Below are 23,095 nucleotides of genomic sequence, written 5' to 3'. Positions count from 1 at the left end.
TTTGAAAAGAGCCTTACCTTCGCTGTACGTGGCTGTGCTCACTAAGTCCTAATAGCATGGATCAGAACAAATTCATCGCTAAAACATGATTCACCGAAATGCCGGATATATCCGATGATATGAAACCACTGCCCGACTGCCCAGCGAGGTCCCGAAAGCGAAGGTTAGCGATCCATCTTGCGTCGTGCAGAGCATGCATGAACTTGCACACCATTTTAACAAGTATTTAGTTATCAACATGTCGAACACGGAAGCAGAGAAAGCAGATTCATTGGTCGCTGATCGGGAGCTCGCTAATCAGCTGGGTTGAGATATATCGCGCGGGAAGACTTAGGTCGGTGCTGCGGTCTAAGATGGGACCTGGTTTAGTGTGTCGAACATGCATGGAGAAAGCACATGAAACGCCCAGATTTCAGAACAGTTGGCATCTGGATAAACAAAGCAAGGGGTGATTTCACCGCCGCAACGTCCTGCAGAGAGTCAGCTGGTGACGTCGCTTATAGTGCTCGGCTGACGAAGCATATGTCATGCTTTCTGTCGGTGACTGATGTGGCGAAGGTGGATCCACGCATGACAATGCCCATTGCAATATTCAGCAGCCTGCTGAACTGATCTGTCATATGACGGCTCTCTGCTCGCTCGAAACGTCGAAGTTCTTTCAAAATGGCATCAGCCATGGCACGGTACCGAAAGACCAGGGGATTGAAAGCGCCGTCCGCAATTCCCTTGAGTATGTGACCACTTTTGTCAGTTTCCCCAACCTTGCCGTCACCCCTTAATGCTAAGGGCGAACACGTCCTGTTCATGACGATGAATACCCTTTGTCGAAGAAGAGACGCAAGTTGCCGTTTATCCGCTATCAAACGTTCGGCGGACTTCCTGAACAGGTTATGAAGTTTATGCCTGCAAGTCTCCCAACTGGTCAAGTGATCCTTATGCGTCTCGAATTAGACAGGAGTCGCCCCTCGGAGATAAAATACTACATTTTCCGATATCGGCGTAGCGTCCCACTGTTGTGACTGCTTACATGTTCATACAAGACATTCTAATCCTCCAAACCCATAGCATCTGTTCCGGAAAGCGTTCTTGAACCCTGGGGCTGTGGCAGGAGGACGAAATGCATGAACTGCTGTGCCGGCGACCCTCCATGAGAGGAAAAAGACGGTGACTGCTGCAAAGTTCTTCGCCTGAATAAAATGGCTGAGGCAGGATGACTGTCTCTCAACAATGTCAATTCTTCTCCTTCTTCTTCTTCTTCTTCTTCTTCTTTCTGGGGTGTCACTAGCCAAAACCAGTTTTTATTATGAGGCACGCCTTAGAGGAGGGCTCCGGATTAATTTTGACCACCTGGAATTCTTTAACGTGCACTACAACGCAAGCACACGGGCGTTTTTGCATTTCGCCTCCATCGAGTGCACCGGAATGATATCGCGTTCCACTCCTAAAGGCGAAGTTTAGGTGTCCTCCATGCTTTCTTTCTGGGCTCGATTAGTTGCTCAGCCAGTAGGTGCCCACGAAATTTGCTTTCCTTTGCTTGGTGACCAAAATAACGATGAGAATAAGAGTACTTGGCGAAAGGCCGCGAGGAGGACGAAATTAGCTAGCGAAAACTTGGAGACTCTCCGAGAATCGCGAGGTTCTGCAAAAGCTGCGGAACGAAAACCCGCTTGATGCCGCTTATGAGCATTCCATGTCCAAAAGGAATCAGGCACACACCATTTCCAAAGCAAGAAGCAGTCGACAAGCAAGCAAACAGCAGAGAAACGCCAACGCACTCCGTCCCACTTTCCGCGGCCCCCTTGGAGCACCCTATAGGAGCGCTGCTAAGACGCTGACCCAGGCGACAGCAAAGCACTCGCTCGTGAAGCTGACGGAGCGTTCGCGCGTATATCGCGGCGCTAGACCAATGTGAGTGCCCACTCGTTCACTGCTGCCCTGCCCACCGCATTCTTCGCTCTGTTGTCCAGTCCGTAGCCAAACTCGCAGCCCCACTCAGCAACGGACTCAACTCTCTTGGAGCCACGGTCCACACATAAAACTGAACGAATACCTCGCGTTCCCCACGTCACTGCGATGCTCGCAAGGAGTTTTCGTAACCCGCGAAGCGATGATCCCACAAAACAACTGTGGACAGGCTGGACAGAGCTCATTCCTCAAACCTGAACCCGGTCGTCGCTGTGCCGGTCGGTGCCTTACGGATGCTTTGGAGAAGGAACGTTTCTAGGCACGCGAGACACACTGATCCTGTCTGCTACCTGGCAACCACGAAGAATGCTCGCAGTATAGGCTGGAGGTATAGGTGACCTATTGTAGACATCAGGAAAGGCCATATATATATATATATATATATATATATATATATATATATATATATATATATATATATATATATACAGTGAGCACACACAGTGAGGGTCACGTACCTACTGAAGGGATCAGGGATCGTCACTGGCTTGACTAAGTATTTGAGCTTAAGAAGGGGGCTCGTAACAAAGACAAAGACATGTCAGCACTCCCGTAAGGATCCAAGTACATTGACCATAAAGTTAAATTTTTTGACAGCGTAAGCTGTTTTGGGCTCATTCCAATAGCTGTTTCGGTTGGCGATGTTGTCTGCCGCCACCGCCAGTGTCCGCCGCCGGTGTCCGGTGTACGTCCGGCCAGGAATGAGAGAAAAAAAGAAGTAGCAGTTTCATCCGAAAGGCGAAGCATCGATTGCAATAGCAAATTAGTGGACAGCTATACGAAGTAAGGATAGTCGTTTTAGCGGCCGTATAAACTTGTCAAAATAGGCATTCGAAATGAACAAGCATGGTGTCACGCACGCACGAGCAAACATGAACACATCTCACTCGATGACCGCGGGAACTCGCTGTCAAAACACTGGAGGGAGGAAGCGCGGCAGCGAGCATTAATAGACCTTTGTGCTGCGTCTCGCATCAACGCGAACTAAGCCGCGAAAACACAGCGCACGGCGGAATGAGTCCCCGACGCTGATGGCATGGCCGCCGGATAAAACCGAGCAGCCGCGCTGATGGCCTCCAACATACAGCGTATGTTGAAAGCCATCAGCCGCCTGCGCCGCTCGGAGCAGAACCCCCCCCCTCTATCTCTCCAACCTCCGCTCGGAACCTTGCGGCGCCGGCGACCGCACGCGCCCGTGGGGGCCGCTGTATCTTGAAAGCCATTTGCGTCGGGGACACAGTCCGCCGTGCGCTGTGTTTTCGCGGCCGCCCGGAGTAGAACGCGCTGCCCCCCCCCTGCCCCCCCCCCCCCCCCCCCAAGCGTTACGCGCGACGAAAGACAGCGCGCTTCCTTCCCGCTTTCCTGCCTGACGTGCGCGGGATTGAGCCACGATCGCCGCATCACCCTCGCACGCTTTCACTCGCACACACAACATACAGCGCGCGGCAATGATTTTATCGCCTTTAGACTTAATACAGAACCTCACGGCGATGGAGACGACGACAGAAATGCGCTTGGAGTGTCCATGTAATTGCTATCGCAGTAAAAAGAAGGCAAGTAGCACGCTGGCAACTGCCACTGGGAAGGGCACAGCCATGAACGAAGAAAAAAAAAAACATCAAGTTTCACGCGAAAACTTTGAAGTCAAGTCATAAAAAGAGAAAAGAAAAAAAACGTAGAGGAAAGGATTGTAGAGAAATAGGCCCTCACTACGTGATAGGAAAGCGGTAAATTCTAGACGCAGAGCGCGCGTAGAGTATGGGGGAAAGTAGAGCAGGGAGCAGATGGAGAGGGCCCGTCGTGAAGTGGGCGTCACTAATAGCTACCACGAAACCATGAACCAAACATGGTCCTCAAGATCCGGCAACTAAGGATAGCCTATTTCTCAAGAATCAACGAGCAATTTGGCCCCGTAAAGAAAGGAGGGGCGACGTCAGAGGAGGGGGACGTCAGAGGAGGATGGCTTGCCGAGACTAGCTGAATGAAGTAAGGTTCTCTGCTGGTTTTCCTTTTTTCTCGTGAGCACAACACCGGCCTTTACTTCAGGAAGAAGGGGATTGAAACAAAGGAATTGAAAATAGGACGAAGGGAAGAAAACAGGAAATAAATGAGAAAAAGGTAGTAGTTTCGTCCGAAAGGCGAAGCATGGATTGCGATAGTAAATTAGTGGACAGCTATACGAAGTAAGGATAGTAGTTTTATTAGCCGTATAAACTTGTGAGCATAGGCGTACTAACTAAATTAACAAGCATGGTGTCAAGCGTGCACAAGCAAACATGAACGCATCTCACTTCGATAAAAAGTGGTTCAAGGCCCCTTTAAGCAACAGACAGGCGCCAAGACTGTAGCGAACGAAGTCTTCGGGTAATTAGCCAGCATTGGGCCCAACAACTCGCGAAGGTCACCTCCAGGACGACTGGTCGCGTTTTGGGGCGGTTTCAGTGAGACGAGGAAGCCTTTCGCCCTGCAAACGCTTGAAGGAAGCCAAGCCTCCCTTCCGACGGCGATTCGTCGCGTTTGGGGACATCTTCTGGAAAACAATGATGTCTTTCGCACCTGCAAACATGTACAGGCGATCAAGTAAGCATCCAGGGTCCGCAGCGACTACTTTCCCGAGTAGAAAAAATTCGTCCCATCTTGTGCCCAACGATGGACTGGCGAGCCGGGGAGCCCGACAATGTTTAAGGCCATGCCAACCCATTATTAACGCAGACGGTCCCATTCGACACTGTCGTTCTGCTCAATGCCTTCTGCCTCTCAACAGACCGGCGAGAACTCAATAGGCGCATCTCAACAGCGTAACGAGGTCGCACCACACAATCTTACAAAATGGTGCCCGCAAATCTCAAGGAAAGGCGACGACTTCAGTCTTTAGATTGCAGGATATATGCTATTTATTTATTTCACAACGAAAGACGCACAGCAGACCCTACTAAGCAAACACCGGACAAATAACTACTCCGCAGCATATCTCGTCTCATCCTACATAGGTGCAAGACAGCGGAACAAAAATTAGCAAGGAAGTACGCACCGAAGTTTATTGTACACAACAGCAGATTTGACGAAACATCAGACCACGCTCTGGCATACTCTGGACGGGTTTCGAGGTGAGAGCACTGACTAACTGCGGTGGTAAGCGCAAGTGATGCTTTGAAAATTATGTCGTCATGGGTCTGGCTTCCCAGTCTTTCTCCACGCGTCAAGGCAACGCATTTGAAGCGAAGAACGACAGCCGCGGTAGCAGAAACCCACGCGTTATACTTTCTACGTTCCTCCATGCCTTTGACGACAGGCGCCACTAATCATTACCAAGTACCAAGCAATCACGAGTGGTCCGGCAACCATGTGGCCCTATTCCTACCCAAAAGGCACCACGCACAAGGCTCCCGAGAGCGGGAGGAGCGGTTTCAGAGGAGGTTGGCTTGCCGAGGCTAGCGGAATCACGTGATGCTCCCTCCTAGTGTTTTTCCTTCCTCCATTCCGCTTCCCTCCATAGCGTGCATGAGATTGAAGTGTGATCACCGGCTCACCCTCGCACGCTTTCACTCGCACATACAGCACACGGCGCGCGGCGACGATTTCATCGCCCTTGGGCTTTATACGAAACCTCACGGCGACGGCGACGGCAGAAATACGCCTGGAGTGTCCATTAAATTGCTATGGCAATAAAATTAGTAAATAGCATAGGCAAGGAACGCATTAGGGGCTTACGTCATTAGCCAGAGAGTAAATGACCTATTCCTTTTGTACCCGTAAGTGCACATCAAAAACGGCGCTGTGTGATACAGGCAAATGCCAGCAAAACCAGTCACTGTGATAATAAAGAAGAGCTATTATTATGCTAATCATCTAACAGTAATGAAACCGCAAGAGCTTTTCTTTGTAACTTACTGCATTTAGCATAATATATATATATATATATATATATATATATATATCTTGGCCTAATTGGCCCTTATTGCCTTTAATTCCAGAATTGCTTGGACTGAATGTCTTTAAAAAGAGGAGCATTAAGGTTACCTCAGAAAAAAGAAAAAGAAACTCTTTTCCAGTACTTCACCTCTAACCCTACACTCTCATAATTGACATCTCGCTCAGTAGGCCATTAAATCTGGTCTTGAGTAGTTGAAATCCTTAACTATTCCCTTAAAATACAGGCAACAACAACAAAAAAAAATTCCCGACATTGTAGCAGCATACATTTGGTAGTTCCAAGTAGAGCACTCATTATTTTTCTAAGTAGTCCGGTCATTAATTTGAAGCAACTCCTGGCGCTCAATTTTTCACACATAACAAAAATGCACCACGAGAGGAATACCTTTAAAGTACCCGATAAAATAGCCTAATCCCTGCTCAAGCAACACCTGGTGCTTCCTCTTGAATACAGCAATTCCGAAGTACCCTACCCTTTCTTTTTTTTATATATATTTTGTAGAGTTTCACAGTTGTCGTTTTACCGAAGCTTCACCTGCTTGCGAAAAGCTGGGCGAAAGCTTCGAAAACCTTATTTCGCCGAATCCCGCAACAATTGCGAGGCAGCACAAAAGGGCAGAACTCCACGACAACCCCGCTTACTTCTCATTATGCAAACGCGAAAAGAGGAAAAAAAAATAAACGCGCGAACACCACCGTTGTTCCCCACGGCAAAGGCGGGTATAGAAGACGTCTACATACACAGTGCGCAGAGGCAGGCGAGACGAAGAAGACTAGAGGATCGGGTCGAAGCCAGCAGCTGCCATGTACGAAGGGTCGGCGGGAAGCGCGCCGACCTCCGCGTCGCGTATCGAGAATCGAAGGGCAATCGTTAGAAGACTGCACCGGAGGTCCGCATTCCGGCACTTGGCCTGGCCAGCAACGATTCTTGCTGCCGTGGCGAGCTTCGCTTAATCTTGCTGCGGCCGAGACCTTTCGGGAATGCAGCGGTATTTCGGCACCGTATCAAAGGCGCAGCGCGAAGGTTACACCTACAGCAAAGAACCGGTTACCAGCTAACAAAACTTTGTTTTGACAGCCTATAGGGAGTTAGAACTTGATAGAGATAAGAGCAAAGACAAAGGCGTGGCTGTTAACGAGACAAGTGATCCAGTTTGCTATTCAGTGTGGAGGAGACGGGAACACATGGGCATCAAAGAGATAATGTAGGAAAGAGAGTACTTATACGACGAAGCGTGGCCAAACTTTCACATAGACATGTGGTGACTTCAATAGACTTCAATAGATGTTGTGATACACAAAAGCATAACGATGATGATGATGATGATGATGATGATGATGATGATGATGATGATGATGATGATGATGATGATGATGATCAGGCAAAGGAGAATGAGCGTTGTTTTTTTTTTTCCTGCAGTTGGACCTAGCCTTGCAATCATCATCATCGTAATCATCCTCATCATCAGCCTATATTTATGTCCACTGCAGGACGAAGGCCTCTCCTTGTGATCTTCAATTACCCCTGTCTTGCGCTATCTGATTCCAACTTGCACCTGCAAATTTCCTAACTTCATCACCCCACCTAATTTTCTGCCGTCTTCGGCTGCGCTTCCCCTTCTCTTGGTACCCATTTCCTAACTCTAATGTTCCACCGGTTATCCATCCTACGCATTACATGGCCTGCGCAGCTCCATTTCTTCCACTTTATGTCAACTAGAATATCGGCTATCCCCGTTTGTTCTCTGATCCACACCGCTCTCTTCCTGTCTCTTAACGTTAGTCCTAAGATTTTTCGTTCCATCGCTCTTTGTGCGGCCCTTAACGTGTTCTCGAGCTTCTTTGTTAACTTCCAAGTTTCTGCCCAATATGTTAGCACCAGTAGAATGCATTGATTGTACACTTTTCAACGACAGTGGTGAGCTCCCAGTCAGGATTTGGCAATGCCTGCCGTATGTACCCCAAGCCAATTTTATTCTTCTGTAAATTTCTTTCTCATGATCAGGGTCCCCTGTGAGTAATTGACCTAGGTAAACGTACTCCTTTACAGACTCTAGAGGCTGACTGGCGATCCTGAATTCTTATTCCCTTGCCAGGCTATTGAACATTATGTTTGTCTTCTGTATATTAATCTTCAACCCCACTTTTACACTTTCTCTGTTAAGGTCCTCAATCATTTTCTGTAATTCGTCCCCATTGTTGCTGAATAAGACAATGTCATCTGCAAACAGAAGGTTGCTGAGATATTTGCCGTTGATCCTCACTCCTAAGCCTTCCCAGTCTAAGAGCTTGAATACTTTTTCCAAGCATGCAATGAATAGCATTGGAGAGGTTGCGTCTCCTTGCCTGACCCCTTTCTTGATAGGTAACTTTCTACTTTTCTTGTGAAGAACCAAGGTTGCTGTGCAATCTTTGTAGATATTTGCCAAGATAATCACGTATGCCTCCTGTACTCCTTGATTACGCAATGCCTCTATGACTGCTGGCATCTATACTGAATCAAATGCTTTTTCATAATCTATGATAGCCATATAGAGAGGTTGATTGTACTCCGCAGATTTCTCGATTACCTGATTAATGACATTGATATGATTCATCGCAGAATATCCCTTCCTGAAGCCAGCCAGTTCTGTTGGTTGGTTGAAATCAAGTGTTGCCCTGATTCTATTGGAAATTATCTAGGTGAATATTTTATACAATACTGAAAGCAAGCTAATGAGTCTATAATTCTTCAATTCTTTAACGTCTCCCTTCTTATGGATGAGTATAATGTTGGCGTTCTTCCAGCTTTCTGGTACACTTGAATCGTGATGTATTGCGTATAAAGAGCCCGCAAGCTTTTCAAGCATGATATTTCCTCCATCTTTAATTAAGTCGACTCTCCAGCAGCTTTTCCCCTGGTCATGTCTCTCAAGACCCTTATAACTTCATCGCTAGTTATTGAAGGAGCCTCTGTATCATGTTCCTCACTACTTCGAATGAAAGTAGCTTGGCTGCTCTGGGAACTGTACAGGTCAATATAGAATTCTTCCGCTGCTTTTACTATGTCATCGATATTGCTGATGATATCACCCTGCTTATCTTTCAGTGCATACATTTTGCCTTTTCCTATGCCAACTTTTCTTCTCACTGATTTCATGCTTCGTCCATATTTTACTGTATCGAATTAAGGACCCTCTAATAATGGCCTCTGTAACCGAGAGCTCAACAGTGTGCACAAGACGATGGCCCTTTGAGTCCTGTGCTCTATCGCGACGTTATTGATATGAAGTGTATAAAACGCTGGTAGACATCATGTGGACATGGTGTCCCTACCCTTTTAGTTGGCTTCTATCAATTGAACTTCAACACCCTGTTTGCAAGCTTATGTACCGCAGTGCACATGGATAAATAAGAATTGTTGAATGACATTTGCCTATAAACAGTCTGTAAGTTCTGTGCATAGAAAACGGACAAGTGTATCAGAACGCACTGAACTTCACTTGAAACATGCACTGCCTAGAGACTGTTTAAGTACATTTGGAACAGATGTTGCAACGCGAGCAACAAGGTTACCAGTGTAGAGAAGAAAAAAAAAGACAACGCAATAACAGTAATATATGAATGGTTTGAGCGCACCGGAAAACACACGGACACACAAGGCGCAGTAACACCAAGAGCAAAGAGCCTGCAAATGAACAGCGTATTAGAGAATAAATGACCTGATATACGTAGTCAGCCCACGACTAAGGGAAGTATACAGTGACACATAAAGAGAATGTGGCAAAAAAAAGAAGGGTGACGCAACAAACCCGGGCGCGGAAGCAGTGCTGGCGCAAGAAGTAGAGATCAAAGGGCGCTCTGCTATCGCCAATAAGGTCAGGCATCTCGCATTCCGCGAGCCGCGCTCTATTGGCGTCTCTGAAGATGCCAACCATTTCCGCCTGGCTGCCACGTTTCCAGAGCCTCCTCGACCTTCCTCCCTCTGCGCACTCTCACCAGTGACCATTCCCTCGGCTCCTTTCCTTTCCGGGCCGCAATACAGGTCTATCCCAAATCTGGCGTTCGTTTCGCCTTTCTTTCCCCGCCAAACTTGCCAACACATAAATCAATTCGCGCCCCCACGCCTCGCAAGTCCTGTCGTCCGCTTATTCCATTTTTGCGGTTACATTTGTCCACGTTGTTGGCTGCTTTCTTGTTGGCCTATAGACGTTCCTTTGTTGGTGCCCATTCTTTGTTGGACCATAGACCCCCCTCCCGATTGACGTGATCCGGGCTTTTTGTGTATTCTCTTTTATCTGCACAGCTTTACCCTCGCGAACAGAAAAATAAGCCTTAAGGGGTGAGTGGCCACCTCCGGGGAGATGTTTTCGCCTTAGGCCGTTGTGGCGTGGCTGACGGCATCCTGTTCAATCCTTATCGCCGTTGACGCTCACCGTAATGCTGCGGCGCACGCAACATTTGACGGTTTGTGCAAAGAAGTAAGCTTCGTGCAGAAATTCACTCACACCGTTTTATTGCTGCATTGTACACCCTTGTATATTCCGTACGGATTATAATTAAACAAAACATACCTTGATTTCCATCTGCGTCCTTGGAAAATATATCATCACTTATTGTACCTTCGTTATTGTAATGAAATTGTACTTACGGTGTACCTTGGTCGTTAGATTAAGGCCTTATAGATAACCGCTCTTGCATAGAAAATGCAAGTAGTGAGTGAATCTGCAGCCCATCCCACAAGATCTCTAATGGCGCATACAGGCAATAAAAGTGAACTGAATGGAACTGGCAGCGCGCACCTTGCTGTGAGCTGCCGGACACTGCGTGTTCGCTTTGCGAGAAGTTGTGGCGTTTTTTGCATTTCGCCCCCTTCCAAATGCGGCCGCGGCGGTCTGTATCAAGCCGGCGACTTTGAGCTCAGCGGTGTTGTAATGCGTATTGATTGTTTATTCTTTCCGACAACATGATGAATATAAGTTCCATCGAGTCGAATACAATTTATCTGTCTTTGCCTTTTTTGTGTGAACCTTTCTCTTTCGTCCTGACGCGTGTTGCAGACTGTTTGTCACTGGTGTTCTTGAGTGTACTACAAATGCATGATAGCACATGAACTCTAATAAGAGAACCCTATTTCATGCAAGTCTTCTTTTCTTCTTCATGTACCCGCTAATTTATTGCGAGAACGCATGACTAGCACCTCCCGCAAGCACCGGCTACTCCTGGCAATCAGGTAGAAATGATAAGAAAAAGAAAAGGAAACATGCGCGTGCCTACACCGCAAACCCTGCAGATAGCGAAGCCGGTCTTTTACTGTGTGATTATAGCACACATGGGTATCGTTTTGACGAGTTATTTCAGTCTTCAGACACGCTTGAGCAGGCTAGATATTGAGATGAAAAAAGAATAACAGAAAAGAATAACAATAACAGCAGAACAAAGAATAGTAGTACAGCATGGTAAAGTTACGAATAAGCTTGCATATAATACGGGCCCGTCTTTCGACACCTCCTCACAAAGATAAGCAGGTCAAATAAACGTCGCCAGACTAAAGGTACGTTCAGACTACGTGCGTAATGTGCAGATATTTTGCAAGAAACGGAAGCGCAAACGCAAGAAGCGCAACTAAATTGTTCAGACTACAATCGGATGAAGCGTTAAGAGCGCAACAGTCGTCACGCGCGCGAGCGTAATTGTTCGAAGGCCCGCTACTTTTATGTTTCATACAGATACGACAGTTACGGCGTGCCCAATAAGCGCCGCAGTTTCGGTCTTAAATTTCCGGTGACGCGACTACCAGCATCCCCAGTTAGAGCAACGGCCCAACGGACATGGCTGCGTGTGTGCGTAGTAGCTTGTGTGCGTAGCTGTGTGCGTAGTCTGTTTACAGGCGCCATGTCGAAATCCACTGAGACGCAACTGGCCAGCTCACGTTTTGATTGGCCGGTCTTAATATGCGTAACGTATGCAACTGACAATGTGAACGACCAGCATTGTTAACGATATTAACGCTTGTAACGCGCGATACGGTCTTTATGACAGATGCACGCTTTGCTAACTTTACGACCGCAGTCTGAACATACCTTAAGAAAGAGCACACACGAACAAGTCAGGCCAATCCACGTCAGTGATATGGCGAGCCGTTTATATGTTACTACAAGGTCTTCATCCTTCGAGATTAGGGAGCCTACATGCAAGCGCTGCTTGCATGTAGGCTCCCTATTCGAGATCGAGAACCAGTGCCGAAAGACCACCGCGATAACGCCTGAACATTGCTGACGAAGTGGGACGAAGAGTAGCGAAAGTCTACACCATTCCTGTGAAGGGGGCGAGAGGGTTAGAAACGGCTGCCCGTTTAGCCTGAAGCAGTCAGGCCCGGTGTCGGTTGTCGAACGGTGACGTGGCTTCCGTTCCATTATGGTATCGCGGAACTCTGCGGGAGCCCTAGACAATAAAATTACTGCCCCTTCCACTCCGTGAAGATGGTCGTACAGCGAAGTTGTGTTAGTCACACCAAGTGTTACATGTGCATGTGTTGCACGTGATACAATTCCCTAAACACAAGTAAACACAGATCTACAACAGGAAGTTATATTGCAGCAAAGCTGTGTGCCTCTACCCTGCCACAGGTGTGCGGAAATCATCGGGTGTACCTGTCCTGCGTACGTGGTAACACTCTTCACTGGCGCTAAAATCTATCAGCTCAATAGTACAATTCTTGCACCCGGTACAGAATTAATGTTTCCTCAACTGCGAAGCATTCTCTCTGAGAAATCCGTATGGGTTTCTCTTGTAGCTTCATGCTACATGAAGGTGGATGACAATTTTCTCTTTTCAAGTTCTTGAACTGCATCGACCTGAATGACCCTTTATAGACCCTGTGTGCATCCTCCCGCGTAGCGCAGTGGTGATTCTCATCCTACTTTCCTCTTTCTATTATCACCCTCAACACCACTGTAGGGTAGAAAACCACAACTGCACGTCGGGTAGGCCTCCCTACCGTTCTCTCTTGTCACCGTGGCAGCTGCGCCGCGTCAAGTCGCGTGAGAAAGTGGTTAAGACTTCAGCCAATCGCGGCATTGTTACCATTTTAAATTGAAGTGAAAAACGCAAAATATAGAAGTCAGAGAGAGGCTGGCAACTGACTCTAAGAAGGGGCACAACGACTGCCTGTCTAAAATGTGAATTTGAAGAAAGGGCACAGGTAACGAAATAGGCTATTCAGAGTAAGATGAGGAATGAGAGCGGAGGCGAAGACGCGAACAAGGTCCCTAGGGGCGCTGTAGAAGCACCAAAGGCGATGAGACGCATGTTTGCAGCAAAAAAAGAATGTGCAGAAACAATCGATAAGCGAATAGCCGAACGCTTCTAGAAAACCATTCGCTTTGGTTAAAGGAATAATGCGCTTGAAGGCGTATATTTGTTCTTGCGGGCACGCTTAAGTTGCGTTCGTTGTATCATTGAATAATTCTGTAGAGTTTAGAGCCGTTAACTAGCACATCTGTAGTGGTAGTATGGGTGGCTTCAGTCTTCAATCTACGTTACAATACATAAGCCCATTCGTCATATGTGCGCTGTCTTCAGCGGCACGGCTGTCGTCGTAGAAGGCAGCCGCCATCCTCCACTCCACAGCCGCCACAGGGAGAGAAGGCGGCCGGAGTAAGGGAAGGCTGTCTTTCCAGAACGCTCCACCACATCATCTAAACCTTCAGAAGTTCCAGAGCTCTCGTGCCTCAGCACATAAGTACAATTTCAAAGGTCAATTTCCCCATGCAGACGGGAGGATTAGATTCCTTGACATGAATTTTGTGCTGACCAGATTAACACAAAAAATGCACATTTGCAAGCAAAAGTATAGTAGTATTGTGCCACGTCGTCTCAAAGGATGGCATCCAGCCAGACCTTGAAAAAATTACTGCTGTTCTCCAGTTTCTTCGCCCACAGCAGCAAAAAGACTTACTTAGTTTTCTTGGCTTGGCATCCTATTTTCGTAGATTTATCCTCAACTTCGCTGCAATAGCGGCTCCTCTACACAAGCTACTGGTTACCGGTGCCTCTTTCACATGAACTGCGAATCGGCTTTTACAGCTCTCAAGCAACACCTTTCTTCTGGACCGGTGCTTCACCACTTCGATGACAGAGCCTCCACCATACTCCATACTGACGCAAGCGCACAAGGTATTGGAGCATTACTTCTGCAACGTAATGCAGCCTTTAAAGAGCAAGTTATAGCATACGCCAGTCGAACACTTTCTCCAGCTGCGCCGAACTACACCATCACAAAGCAAGTGTGTCTGGCCACTGTTTGGTCGATTCAGAAATTTCGCTCATACCTTTACGGCCGCCACTTCACCATCGGCACCGACCAGCATGCTCTGTGTTGGCTGTCATCAATGAAAAACACCTAAGGACGCTTAGGACACTAGATACTCCGGTTGCAGGAATGTGATTTTACAATAACCTACGAGTCTGGCGAAAGTCATCACGACGCAGGCGCATTGTCTCGCTGCCCACTCTCGCTCTCTCCCGGTACCGCGCCGTCGTCTTCCCCATCACATCATTCCGACGCTACACCTGCCTCACAACAGCTCTCGTTAGCGCCTCTGGACCTAAGTTACGCTTTCATCACGCTCTAATTTCGTCTTGCTTCAGCGGGCCGACTCCTACTGTCGAACTCTCATGGATCGCCTTAGTGGGTTCGCCGAACCACCCAACAGCCGCTTGCGACGCCAGCTTCAGCAATTCCGCCTTCAAGATGGTGTGCTACACCGCTACGTTTACCATCCGACAGGTAACCGATGGGTCCTACTCCTACCTCGCTCCCTTCGCCTTCGAGTATTAGAGGCACTTCACGGCGACGTATCGGCTGGCCACTCAGGCTTCCACAAGACCTACGACCGCATTAAGACCCGCTGCTTCTGGCCTGGCCTATCGACAACTGTGGCCAAATACTCGTACGTTGTCTCTTGGGCGTCATGTCAGCACCGCAAACGCTCGACATCCCCTCCTGCCGGTTTACTACAACCTCTCCCTTGCCCGGACGCACCTTTTGAATTTGTTGACATTGATTCATATGGTCCGTTGCCTTTGACACCCTCCGGTCACCGTTGGATTGCCACTTCGGTCGACCATTCAACAAGATATGCCGAGACTGCGCCTATGCGATCCGGTACTGCTTCCGAGGTCGCTGACTTGTTCTTGCGCTCCATCGTCTTGCGCCACGGGGCTCCTCGCGTTCTTCTGACTGACCGCTGCAAGGCGTTTATTTCCCAAATTCTCGAGGAAGTTCTTCGGGCCGCTGATACCGTGCACAAATCTACTTCTACCCATCATCCGCAAACCAACGGCCTTACTGAGCGCTTCCACCGTACGCTGTCTGACATGATTTCCATGTACGTCCATCCTGACCACACTGACTGAGATATTTTTTTTTTCCTTTTGTGACATTCGCATATAATACTGTTCTTCAACGCACTACTGGCTACAGTCATGTCATGACTCCGACACGGCAGAAAGTCAGGTGGGATGATGAGGTTAGGAAATTCGCAGGCGCATGGCTACAGCCCTTTTTTTCCTTGTGTGTGGACGATCTCCTTCCTCCGTATTCAACAGATAATTCTTTTTAGCTCCTTCTTCGTCTAACACGTCCCTATACCAGAAGAGCTTGCTGCCCGAGTTGCACATTGCCGTCAAATCACCTGGAAAAGCATAGAAGCTACCCAAGCTGAGGGGAAACTTCGCTGCGACAACAAACGAAGCGACCTCCGTTTTCACCCCGGGGACCAAGTCCTGCTTTGGACTCCAGTCCGAACTTCAGGCCTCTGTGAGAAGTTCCTTCAACGCTACATTGGCCCATACACCGTTGTGGAATCAACATCTGCAGTGAGCTATCTCGACCGCCCAGTAGACTCCGTCACTGACTGGCGCCGCCGGAATACACAAATTGTTCACGTCTCGCGGATGAAGCCCTTCACTCCCCGTTTAGATGATCTCTAAGCTGCGGCCAGGCTGGCCACTTCCATGACGGGGGGAAGGTAGTGTAAGCACTATTAATTAACGTACTTCGTCATTTTCGTATGTAAATATCCATCATCATCCCTGAATATATATATATATATATATATATATATATATATATATATATTGTTTATGCTTGAATTAACTTGAACCAGTTTAATACTGAGCTTCTAAGAGCACCCTACTTCTAGCCTGGACGTTGTAATATTTGTTTGCTTGCCTCGAATCTAACCGCTCTCATATGTTGCTCTTTGTCACAAAAATTAAAGATCGGGTGCTTACATACGAGTGAATATGGTAGACATAAGCCTGCAAACGCTGTTGAGATCATGCGCCCTGAGCCTGGTAAACGTGACAAGTATCTTTTTTTTTTTTCATTTTTTTATAGCTGGTTCTCGCTACCACGTGGACAACGCACGCGCACAATCGCTGTATGTTCGCGCAGGCGCAGTTTGGCGCTTACCGTATGCTTGTCCGAGGACCCACAGCTGCTCGTGCGCTTGCAGTCCGCTGCTGGACGAGTTTCCTTTTTCTTTCACAGAATAACGTACACTGTCGCCAAGCGACGTCCGGTCAAGACAATGGAGCACCGTGAAACAAGCATTGTGAGGCCAGGGCGCCATCCTTTCCAGAAGAGATCACGCACGTGGCAGCTTATAGCGTCCGTTTTCAGGTTCACCTCGACCGTCTTCTTGCGACGTGCTTGAGAAGAGGCCAAGTTGATCGTGACCTGGATCCAAAGTGAACGTCGGTGTGTACGGTCAGCAACTACCACTTCGCTTGGTGATGCTGCCGGATGTGCTTCGACGCTCGATCACTCGCGTTGCGAAAGTTCACTTCGAAGCACGCACATACGTGTTGAACGCATAGTCAAATAACCCTTGTCACCAGTGCTGAAAAAGATAACTCGTGCCTGCTTTGGCCAACATATGCCCCGCCTACTTCAAGTTAGCGCCTGTCACCCTTTGATTCTTCCCGTACACGAAGCGGCGGAGCCGGAGATCCTTCCCACGTGTCCAGTTCGTCATGTTTAAGAAGCATCCGCCATAGACGCGACACGCCGTATATTCGGCGGCTGACACGGGTGGCACACGTCGACGCATGCCAACGCACGCCCGGCCGAGTCAAAAGAAAACACTCAGACCTCGTGCCGCTGACTTTCAACGCGCCCGCGGCGCCGAAGAGCCAGCGAGCCCATGGATGCAGCGCCGCTCACCACGCACGCCGATGCTCGCGCCGGCGATTCCGATTGAGCTTCGCCAGCGCGCCCCTGGCGGCGAAATGGGCGGCGTTGCCTCGGAATTTCGTGTCGCTCAATAAAAACATTGGACCCCTCCGCGCCAAGCAGAGCGAGCCCGGTTTGGCGACACAGGCGATGGCAAAGCTGCGCACGTTCTCTAGCTCTTCGCTTCTTGGGATGCGTGAAACTCTCCAGTTATGCCCCCTTACGCGACGGCGTGATGAAGATGACAACGCCGGAACAACGCTAAGACCGTGGGTGATGACCGGCCTCCTCCTCCTAAGATGCGAGTCGGCGACATTCGAGCTGAAACTGCCGAGTCCTGCCAGCCTTGGTCTCTGCCAACGCGATGACAGAGCTTTTCACAAGTGCAGTGTTAGAAAGCACCGATATATACGCACCACGGTGGCAAAGTGAAAATGGATTTATGCTGTTGAGCACGAAGGTCGCGGGTTCGATTAACGATCGTGACGGCCGCGTTTCGATTGCAATGCGGCCGATAGATTGGTTAAAAAATAAAAATATGGGGCTTTAAGTGCCGAAACCACTATCTGATTATGAGGCACGCCGTAGTGGGGGAATTTGGACCACCTGGGGTTCTTTAACGTGCACCTAAATCAAAGTAAACGGGTGTTTTCGCATTTCGCCCCCATCGAAATGCGGCCGCCGTGGCCGGGATTCGATCCCGCGACCTCGTGCTCAGCAGCCCAACACCATAGCCACTGAGCAACCACGGCGGGTGCCATTAGATTGGTGCACTTAGATTTAGATGCACTTTAAAGAATCCCAGGTGGTTAAAACTAATCCATAGCCCTCCATTAAGGCGTCTTTATTAGCCCCAGTACTGCTATAGGATCTTTAAACCCACGAATCAGTTAATAAATAAAACAGCGATATGCTTTTGAGGTGCCGTGGAAGCAGGCGTGGTAGGCAACGCGGAGAGAGGCGTGCAGCAGCATGCACTTTCAGTAACTATGTTTTGATGGAAACTCTGACAGCGATATGTGCTTTAGGCCCTTCCCTGTCTCGATATGGCGTATGTACGTATGGCGCAGGGTGTACGGGAGAGTAATGCTATATGCTGGTAATCGTAATCATCCAGCATGAGTCGTGCTCACCGAGTTCAAATAACACAGTAGGCGTTAAACGCACCCGAAAATTGGTCACCCAAGTTAAAGCACACGAGCAGTGGTGTCACAAAGTTCAAACGAAGTAATCACAAGGTCACCATAGGGTCACCACAGGTTTTGCTCAGTGTGAGAGGAGGAGAGGTATAAAAATTTATAGTGACCGGGCTGAGCCAATGTGGTCTGACATGTTCAGCATGCAAGCGGATGCATAAGGGTCCGACATGAAGTCGCACTTATCAATGTGATTGTACTGGTAAATCACACAGTGGTTCATGTTTCTTGTTGCTTTTGTTCGTTTCTGCAATCATGTATGAAAAGAACTAGTGATGCCGCAATACAATGAGCGATGAGGAGACCTCGTACACTGCTGTTTGTGGACTTGAATATTTTTAGGAAAACGATGACATGTCGCAACCTAATTATGTCTTATCCCGATTTAATGTGTGTCTAGAAACTTGCATAATTTCGTTCCTCCTTTCATTCAAGGCACCCGAATTTTCCTCCTTGTCGCGCTCGTTTGTCGTGTCGAGCCTATTTAATGCTGAATGTTCCTATTGAAAAACCGAAAGTTACACTTTCGTAACTTAATACATTATAGTGGAAGGATGCTAGGCCAATTTTCACCAACTGGAGTAATTTAACGTGCACATAAATCTAGTTCAGCAAGCGTTACACACCACCCTCATCAAAATACATTATCTGGATGTACTAGATGCTACTGTACAAATAAGAAAATGTGGCCAACTTCCTTACTTTTGATATATTTCCGAGAGGAGTAGGTAGCGAATGAAAAATTAAGCCTGGATTCACATTAAAAAAGTGAACTCGGCAGTCCTTATCCGCTTAGCAAGCCAAACAACTCTGCGTGCTTATTAAAAAAAAGAAAAAAAAACGCATTCTCGGGTGCGCACGTGTATTCTGACACTCTCCAGCGACCGCGCTCTCCTAAGAAGCGTGCTTATTTTCATTCGAATAACAAATAAACACAAAGATCATGTTCTAGATGCAAAGAATAGCGTGTGCGGATAAGGAAGCTGACGCCTACACCGCATTACTGAACAGAAAAAAAAAAGTGAGGATGAAAGGATTTCCGTCAAGACGGGGATCTTCTGTCACTGGAAGAACGTTTCTTTTTCCAAGTTCTCCTCCGATTCATTGGCAGCAAAGCCTACCGAGGTAAGGTAAAAGAAACTACGGAGCTTAAGTGCGTATTTCCATTTAAATTGGCCGACGGGGTGCGTGCCGGTAACAGAGCGCTTAGCGCCCAACTCGAATTTTTTCCCGCAACGACCGCGCGCTGTCTTTGTGCATGCGTTTTGCGTAAGCTGCAGCATTTATACTCGGAAACCACGCGGGATCCAGGAACTTTCCGTTCAAATTGTCTCCAGCGGTTTCTTTTTTTTTTTTTTTTTTTAGTTTAAGCCTCGTATAAAACTATACCTGCCTCTATTGTGTTTCGGTCTTTCTCTGTAGCTATCCCATCCACGGCACGACTTGAACTTGCCGAGCTGTTTGATTTTTGCGAGAGACGGTTGTTCCGATTTCATAGTCACTTAAACAGTTTGATCTCCCGACTGCCAATGTAGGCTCGCACGCAACGCCGTAATACCGGAAATGTTCACGGGAGTTAAACGGAACATTTACTGCGACAACATCAGATAGCCCCAGCCGTATTTGCCGTATGTGTCCGTATACGTTCGTTTGGTTACGCCACCGACGTCGTCACCGTTGTCCTCAGCCACGTCCTCAATTTCAGCTTCACCGTCGGCGTATGACGAAGATAGCACTAAATAAGCACAGCAGTATAGGTCCCGGGCCCTTGTGTTATGGAGGGCCTGTAAACCACATCTGGTACTTGACAGACATGTAAGGTGAGTTGACCTCAACTAGAACTCGATCAATGGCAATGTCCTCCTGAGCGAGTTAGGAGTGAGAATGGCACGGAGTCACTGCTCACGGCCCTCTACTGCATAACCCCTCGCGTTAGGGGAGTAGGAGGAGCATCGGACTGCTTCAATATGTTGACTGCGCGTCGGGTTCACCCCAACTTTTTGGACACCACTATCTTCAGGATCCGTCCACATTTTAGGAGCGAAGCTCCTTATAGCGGCACCCGTTCCGTCCCCGTCGTCGTAGTAGTAGTGTGTAACCAGTCTGAGAAAAATGAGAAAAAAAATTCCGAAGTTGTGTCCGTAGCGCGGAATCGAACCAGGGACCCCTCGCTTCCGAGCGCGCGGCGTTAGCCCACTACGCCACGAAGCGCACATAGACACACGCACCACGATGGCAATAAATACCCAACATTAACGAAAGGCCGCGTTTCTAGCGCGTTTCTAACGCGTTTGTGCTAGCGCGTTACGGCCCGTGTAAGAAGCTGGTGTAAGACGCTGTGGCCTCTCCGCCTTACCTTCAACGCGTTTCGAACGCGCTGCCCAAGGCGGTGGCAAGTCAAGTTCAAGTCGAGGAGCGTTTATGAATACGGGGGGTATACTCTTTCAGCAGTCATGTGATGGTGTCGGCAAACGCGGTGCACGTTCCGGCATGTGTAAATGGCTGCGTAAGACGCTGTGGCCTTTAGACTGCACATACCCACGGGAACGGCCTCCATTTTTAGACTGCACTACCTCCGGGATCAGCACAATCTAGAAATCGAGGTACCTGATACGGTAAAGTGATGGAACTCACTAACAAAGACAGTGTTTTTAAAAACCGATGGAGGGCCCCTTTGCGGGCTTTTTCTGTCCCTTTATTCAAACATATTAATACCAAGAGGGCCATGTAGTACGTTACGTCAACAGGGTAAAAGGTGTCGGTTGGTCTATGTATGCAAGGGCCATCACATCCGATCCTAGTGCTAGCATGCCATTGTAATGCAGTGGTTCGTCCGCTCTTCCTCATCGTCTGGCTTTGTCTGTGGTGCGCAGTCAACTGATTTCACATCGTGCAGCGTGCTTTGCGTCGTCCGAGTGCCGGCAACAACGTGTAGCCGAAAAGCGACGAGTCCCGATGAGCCGAAACTGATCGTGTTTTCCAAGAGGAAAATTAAGAGCGCCAACTTTAGGTACGGTCGTACTGTCCACGTGTCTTCTAGAGAAGTACGCGGCGGATGCGAGAGAGAAACAGCCTACCCACTATCGAACTCAGAGTGGTTTAGGAGCTTTTTATCTGATGAGGCCCTAGTTATCCATAGAATATCGTTCTGTTTTTCTTTTGTTTCTTTTTTATTGTCTGGGACTTTGCACTCCCAAAACCACAATAGTGATTATGAGGCACACCGTAGTAGAGGCGGGGGGGGGGGGGGGGGGGGGGGCATACGCTGCTGAGAACATCACAGCGAAATTTTGCAGTCGTGCGCGGCCCGTGCAGCTCGCAAGCGGAGCGCGAAGTCACCTTTCTCTCAAACGCCCTTTTCAAGCAAAGCCTTCTCCTCACCCATTTCGAAGCCACTGTGTCCGAAGCTGCCGGCGGTTTGCATATGTCGTCATATGCAAGATTCCCAGAAGCGGCTGCTATAGACCCCTTTCGCGGGCATTTCGTGGGGGCGCCACCACGTTTGATCATGGGGTGAAGCGTCCATTGCTTGCCTCAGCTGCCTCCATTGCCTCCGAGTTTACAATAGATGCGCATGATGCCCAGGTGCGGCTCAGTAGACTTCTGTTTCGGCGGTTATCGTAGATGGTGAATGCATGGACGACAAGATCATTAAGCCACAGATTAGAGGACATGTAAGTGCTTTCGGTGCCCATTATGCACGTTGTCCGAACACCACGAGCAGCGTATACGGAACTTGTACTAAAAGACAGTCTAGAAGTGTATTCCAAGCTGTCCAAACTTTGCGCTTATGAAATAACTCGGGATCAGTGCGTTTCGCTCTTCATTCTTTATCTGGCAAACACTTTGAAGCAGCGGATTCTCAAGTTTCTTACTCAGTAAATTTCATCGGTGGGGTCACTATCTGATTGTTTATTTTCGGCCTAATCGCTTGCGGTTGAGCGCACTTGCGATAGATTTGTTCTTGCTGCGCACATGGCTTGGAACGTGGGTGTTCTGCCCTTTGTAATAGCCTGTAGCACAGATGTACGTATTATCGCTTGTCACTCGCCTACTCTGTGGACCGAACATTCGTGTGCTGTCCGTGCAGTCGCAATCACCCATGCTTCGGTGCATTAATTCAAGTGTGCGCCCATTCACTTATTCTTGATACGTTGGAAATATAGTGGGCGTAAGTTAGCGTGCGAGTTGGGGTGGGTGTGTGCAGATAACGTGCGAGAAACTTACTACGCTATAGGACGCGGCGCTACTCCCTTTGGCACTCTTGCCGACGTTCCAGCGTTGAAGTCCTTTCTTTGTAGGTTAGCAATACAACGCTGTCGGATGAGTGATATTTTTTATCCTCGAGGAAAGCCGTGCGTCGTGAAGGGCGCCGGCATCAGAGACTGTCCTTAAGTAGCTGAGGTCCGTGGACCTGATCACACAGACGGCCAAATATTCATTACATTCCTTAATATTACAGTCACTTTGTTGCAGCCAACTACTGCACATATCTTCCCTCTACTGTGCCACATTTTGCAGCATGAATGGAGCACAATGCGTTAGCAAACATCCATTTGCATTTCCGACAGCCGATCGCGCTGTAGCTAGGTAGAAGCGGTAATGGTTTCGTATTCGTGCGTTTTCACTGAAGCAACGCTAGGCGTCCCGCAGAAAGCGCCATGTCGTTTCTTTGGAGCAAACTGCTATACAAAAAGTATCTATTGGATGATAGCTGACATCAATCAAGAAGGATGCTTGGATTGGTGCGCTTCTTGCTACTGTTACTCTGTGTATTTAT

The sequence above is a fragment of the Dermacentor silvarum genome, chromosome 8, assembly GCF_013339745.2.
Source record: "Dermacentor silvarum isolate Dsil-2018 chromosome 8, BIME_Dsil_1.4, whole genome shotgun sequence".
Taxonomy (NCBI): Eukaryota; Metazoa; Arthropoda; class Arachnida; order Ixodida; family Ixodidae; genus Dermacentor; species Dermacentor silvarum.
Note: the sequence above shows the minus strand (reverse complement) of the source record.